The 6,124-nt window shown below is 45.6% G+C and overlaps 1 pseudogene; it reads left to right on the top strand.

Annotated features, from left to right (window-relative positions):
• Nucleotides 1-5,302: 5,302 nt before the first annotated feature.
• LOC116471653 (small ribosomal subunit protein uS10-like) lies at nt 5,303-5,744 on the top strand (annotated as a pseudogene).
• The last annotated feature ends 380 nt before the right edge of the window (nt 5,745-6,124 follow it).

Genomic DNA, 6,124 nt, shown 5'->3' with positions numbered 1-6,124 from the left:
TTCAATCGAAATTGTGTGGGCTGGGTGCAGTGATGTGTGCCTATAGTCCCAGCTACTTGAGAGGCTGAGACAAGAGGATTGCTTGAGCCCTGGAGTTCAAGGCTGCAGTGCACTATGATCTGATCATGTCTATGAATAGCCACTGCATTCCAGCCTGAGCAACATAACATGTATGGGTCAGAGCTTGCTCAGCTGTGAGTGATAGAAACTAAAGTCAATCTGGCATAAGTTAAAAAAAAAAAAAAAGAATTCATTAGCTCATGTCACTAGGAAGTGGCTGGATCTAAGGCCTCAAACATCAGCTCTTCCTGTCCTTTCTCCACTTAGTGAGCAGGATATTAATCAACAGCCTCACACTCACATCCTACCAGGTCCAGCAGAAATAGATCATCTTCCCCAAGAACTCTGGCAGAGAAGTACCAGGAAGGACTCAACTGACTCAGACCACCTGCCTACTCTTAAGGACACAGGGCAAAGGTCAGCCCCATCCAACTCCACAGGAAAAGGTGTTCTCTTCCCAGAGGGAATGGGCGATAATGGAAAGGAAACCAAAAACAGATTTCCACCTAAACAAATCTCTCCTGCTTTAAGATCAAATCTGATTTTTGGCACAGACATTCATTGGCAGTGGTAAGCATGAGTGACACCATAGGGCTGGGTTACTCTGTCACCTAGGCAAAGTGAGTTATTAGCTAACATTCACTAGAAATGCCCAAATACTACTACCAAAATCTAGGTGATAATGTTTTGGGTTTTTTTTTTTTTTAATTTTCTAAGAGGCAGAGTCTCAGTCTGTCACCCAGGCTGGAGTGCAGTGGCACAGTCATACCTCACTGCAGCCTCCAACTCCTGGGCCCCAGCAATCCTCCCGAGTAGCTGGTTCTACAGGCACACATCACCATGCCCAACTAATTTTTGTTTTTTTTTTGAGACAGAGTCTTGCACTGTTGCCCAGGGTGGAGTCCAGTGGCGCGATCTCAGCTCACTGCAACCTCCGCCTCCTGGGTTCAAGCAATTCTCTGCTTTAGCCTCCCAAGTATCTGGGATTACAGGCACCCACCACCACCCCTGGCTAATTTTTGTATTTTTAGTAGAGATGGGGTTTCACCATGTTGCCCAGGCTGGTCTTGAACTCCCGACCTCAGGTGATCCACCTACCTCGGCCTCCCAAAGTGGTGGGATTATAGGTGTGAGCCACTTTGCCTGGCCCATGTATCATTATTTTACATATCAGTTCAACAAATATCTCAGTTTCCCCTGCCATGTCCAGGAACAGGAGTTATATCAGTGAGCAAGACCAACTTCTCATTCTCACAGTACTTTCATTTTAATGGAAAGAGAAAATAAACATATATATGTCAGGAGGTGGGAAGTGACATGAACAAAGATGGAGCAGGAAGTAATAAAGTAATCAGGGAAGGCCTCTCAGGGGCCCAGGGGGAACAAGGGGCATGAGCCTTGGGGATACCTACAGGAAGAACATTCCAGGCAGAGAGAACCGCCAGAGCAGAGGCCCTGAGACTAAAGGAGCAAAGGGTGTTTGCAGAAGAGCCAGCAGAGCAGTGGGCTGCTGTATGCAAGGGTGAGAGGGACGGCAGGGCCTCACCAACCAAGGTAAGGGCTTTCAGTCTCACCCAAGTGAGATATCTGGAGACAACCCAGATATTCTAAGCCACCTGCCTTTCCTGCACTGTCTAGACATTCAGGTGGCTGGCCTTGCTGGAGACCATTCCACAGCCCCACAACTTAGAGCCACAAGTCCAGTCTCTACACCCATCACTTCCCCACTCTCAGATACTTCACAGAGGAAACCTCCCTAGGGCCTGTGACACCCACTTTGCAATTCTCCTGTCTTCCCAGCAGCACCAGCTACATAATTTGTAGTGCCCAGCTAGGGTTGCCAGATAAAATACAGGATATCGAATTGGAATTTCAGATAAAGAGTAATTGGTTTGTTTGTTTGAAACTGAGTTTTGCTCTTGTTGCCCAGGCTGAAGTGCAATGGCACGATTTCGGCTCACTGCAGCCTCTGTGTCCTGGGTTCAAGCAATTCTCCTGCCTCAGCCTCCTGAGTAGCTGGGATTACAGGCGCCCACCACAACACCCAGCTATTTTTTTGTATTTTTAGTAGAGATGGGGTTTCGCCATGTTGGCCAGGCTGGTCTCAAACTTCTGACCTCAGGGGATCCACCCGCCTTGGCCTCCCAAAGTGCTGGGATTACGGGCGTGAGCCACCGGGCCCGGCTGTAACTGTTAATCTCAGTATGTCCCAGATATTGCATGGGACACACTTACACTCAAAACAAATATGAAAATGAGGGGGCCTGTGTTCAAAAATCATTACCAATTTCAAGACAGTGACGCCTGAGCATTATACAAAGCATGAAGCCCTTCTAAGTGCAGGAACCCGTGCGACTGCTCAAGCTGCCCACTCATGAAGCCAGCCCTGCTCCCCACTCAGCTCTCTTGTCCTTACAGGAGACAATTCCAATTCAACTTCCCTAAACATCTGACCCACCACTCCCTCTCTTGCAGCTACTTTATATAGGAAACAAACCATCTAAAAGGAAGTTCCTCAATGTCCCAGTCCCACCCATTCTCCTGGTCTCTACCTGTTCCAATGGGAGTCCTCTTTCTATCTGAGTCAGGATCCCATACTCTTCCTCACCTTCTCAGGTCCTCACACTTTCCACTACCCACCTCGTCTCTATCTTCAACTTCTGGTCTACCAGAAGTCTACCTCTCAGAAGCAATTAAACATGCTCCAATATTCCTGCATGCTTTTTTGTTTTGTTTTGTTTTTTAAAAAAAAAAAAAGCTTTCCCTGGATCCTCACATACCCTTCCCTTCATATTTAATATCTTGAATGAAGGAGCTACATTCTCATCAACTTTCTGTTATCTGGCTGTCACACTCTCGCTGTCATCATCAATGACCTTTGTGGTACTTCTCAGGCCTTATCTTTCTTTCCTGCTTAAAACTCCCTTTCCTCAGCGTTAGTGTCACCAAATTCTCCTGGATTCTTCTATGTGAGGCATGTCTTCTTGGTTTCCTCTGTGGGCTTTCTTTCCTTAAACACAGCTCTGTCCTAGACTCTCTTTACATGTGTTACACACTCTCACCCACCATGGAACCCAGGGGTTCTACGTGTTGAAGCAGCCCACATATCTCTCTAGTCCAGATGTCTCTCCTGAGTTTCAGACTCTAATGTTTACAGGACAGCTCCACTCTATGTCCTTGAACTCAACATGTCCAAAATGAGACTCAAAAAATAAAAAGTGGACTCCTTCTCCCCTATGCCCTCACCTGGTACTGTTGAGGCAGGAGAATAGGGTCTGAAGGTAGGGAACCTAAGGCTGATTCGTGCTGACTTCCTAGAACTGAATCAAAAGGAAAATCTTACCTCTCTATGCCCAAGTAACAAAAGGATCAGAGGCTACTCCTTTTGCAATCCCACCCCCTTTCTGCATTGCAAATGAAAAATGGAAAGCACCTCTGATTGGTCCCCTCCCACAATCAATCTGACTGGTCCCTGGCCAAGTCTTCATTTGCATAGGTTGTAACTCTGTAACTTCACTTCAGCCTCTAATTGGTCACCTCCCACAACCAGACTAGTCATGGACCAAGTCTTCATTGACATAGGTTGTAGCCAAGTAACCAATGGGAAACCTCTAGAGAATATTTAAACCCCAGAAAATTCTGTAACCAGGGCTTGCTCGAGCCCACTCCTACTCTGTGGAGTGTACTTTCACTTCAATAAATCTGTGCTTTCATTGCTTTATTCTTTCATTGCTTTGTGTGTGTCGTCCAATTCTTTGTTCAAAATGCCAAGAACCTGGACAACTCATGGTCAAGACCTTCCACTGGTAACACTGCCTCCTGTTTCTGAATGGTAACCCATTTCCAAGCCATAAACTCAGGTGATTCTCCTCCACCTTCATATCATCAAATCCCAATTCTGCTTTCTAAATCTCTCTTGATTGCATGCCTTCCCTTCTGCCTCTCCTATTTCAGGTTACCCAGATCTCTTCCCTAGTAAAATCTTTCAACAGTCTTCCAGCCCATGCCATTCCCAATCTCGTCCCCTCCCATCTCCACCCAGCAGCCCCAGCTGCACACCCTCTCCAGCCTCATCCCCCAGCACTCCCCTCACACAACAGACTTGAGTCACTCAGCATCTCTCAATCTGCAGTGAGACCATGCCACCCCTTGCCTCTCTGGGCTTCGGCACATGCTATTTCCTCTGCCTGTGATTTTCTCAAACTCCAATATAGCTAACTCCTGCTTCTCAGCCATGGGAAACAGCAAGTAGAGTGGTGAAGATAGATTCCTTAGCCAATCTTCCTTGGTTCAAACCATAGTTCCACCACTTCCAGGTGTACAACCTTAACCATTCTAAGCTTCAATTTCCCCTTCATAAAAATGGGAATAATAATTGTGGAGATATCACTGGTTGACTGTCCAGCCATTTCTTCTTCCTCACAGAACCTCAATTTTGTCCAGAGACCATGTGCTCATCCCAGGGAATGACTCATGATTGGCAGAAGGAAGTTACAGAAATTTACCTTCTTTCTGGCAGTGATTAATTCTATCTAATGAAATGTAAAAGGAAGCCTACTGAGGGTTTCTGGAAAACAAGAGTACTGCCCTTAGAACCAGACAAGAGAGGCCCCTGCCCTGGGCCCTGTGCTTCAGGGTCCCACCTATTTCAAACACATGCGTAAAAGTTAAACAACACATCGGCACCTCAGTCATCGAGGGTCACACTGCATGATGTTGTCACAAGTAACACCTAACACCAGTCAGGCCCCAGAGAAACACTTCACACCTCTTCCTCTGTCCCCTCAAAACAAAAGATAACTGTGTCTAAATGAGAAGGTTTGTGGATTATGCCACTGCCAACACCAGAGACCAATGCTGCAGTGGAGTGTGGGAAGGATTGGAGTGGTAGAGCACTTAGGGAAGAGAAAAGACAAATTAGCTTGTCAAATCCTTCCTCTCAGCACAAATGCAATACATTCTTGCAAAATGAATAGGAGCATGAATAGGATATTCAGGAGAACTGAATATCCATTTTTTTGCTTCTGTTCCTATTCATGGTTCCAGAGGACTCACAAATCAGTGCTACTAAATTAGCACCAGTTGCACATGGTGGCAGAGGGATATTTTGCAAAATTATATCACATTGCATACATATGTATCATAAATGCAGATACATTATCTCACATAGATATGGGAAATATATTTATAAAATAAAACTTGAGCTTTTTGAGGAAGACGCGGTCGTAGGTGCTGAGGATATCTGCTCCGCACGCTCCTGCTCCTGACTCACCGCTGTTCGCTCTCGCCGAGGAACAAGTCGGTCAGGAAGCTGTGCAGCAGCCATGGCTTTTAAGGATACTGGAAAAACACCCATGGAGCCGGAGGTGGCAATTCACTGAATTCGAATCACCCTAACAAGCCGCAACGTAAAATCCCTGGAAAAGGTGTGTGCTGACTTGATCAGAGGCGCAAAAGAAAAGAATCTCAAAGTGAAAGGACCAGTTTGAATGCCTACCAAGACTTTGAGAATCACTACAAGAAAAACTCCTTGTGGTAAAGGTTCTAAGACGTGGGATCGTTTCCAGATGAGAATTCACAAGCGACTCATTGACTTGCACAGTCCTTCTGAGATTGTTAAGCAGATTACTTCCATCAGTATTGAGCCAGGAGTCGAGGTGGAAGTCACCATTGCAGATGCTTAAGTCAACTATTTTAATAAATTGATTACCAGTTGTTAAAAAAATAAAATAAAATAAAAAAATAAAACTTGAAGGATGCATAATACCAATAATACCAATTTTTTTGTTTGTTTGTTTTGTTTTTTTTTTGCTGGACTCAAGTGATCCTCCCACCTCAGCCTCCCAAGTAGCTGCGACTACAAGCGCTCACCACCATGCCCAACTAAGTTTTGTATTTTTGTTAGAGTCAGGGTTTCACCATGTTGCCCAGGCTGATCTAGCTCAAGCAATCTGCCTGCCTCTGCCTCCCAAAATGCTGGGATCACAGGTATGAGCCACTGCACCGGCCAATGCCAATTCTTTTCTTTGGAAATTAAATGGACATTAAGCACTGGAATTTCAGG

The sequence above is a fragment of the Hylobates moloch genome, unplaced genomic scaffold (genome assembly GCF_009828535.3).
Source record: "Hylobates moloch isolate HMO894 unplaced genomic scaffold, HMol_V3 SCAFFOLD_6, whole genome shotgun sequence".
Taxonomy (NCBI): domain Eukaryota; kingdom Metazoa; phylum Chordata; class Mammalia; order Primates; family Hylobatidae; genus Hylobates; species Hylobates moloch.
This window is presented reverse-complemented; position numbering and strand designations above follow the sequence as displayed.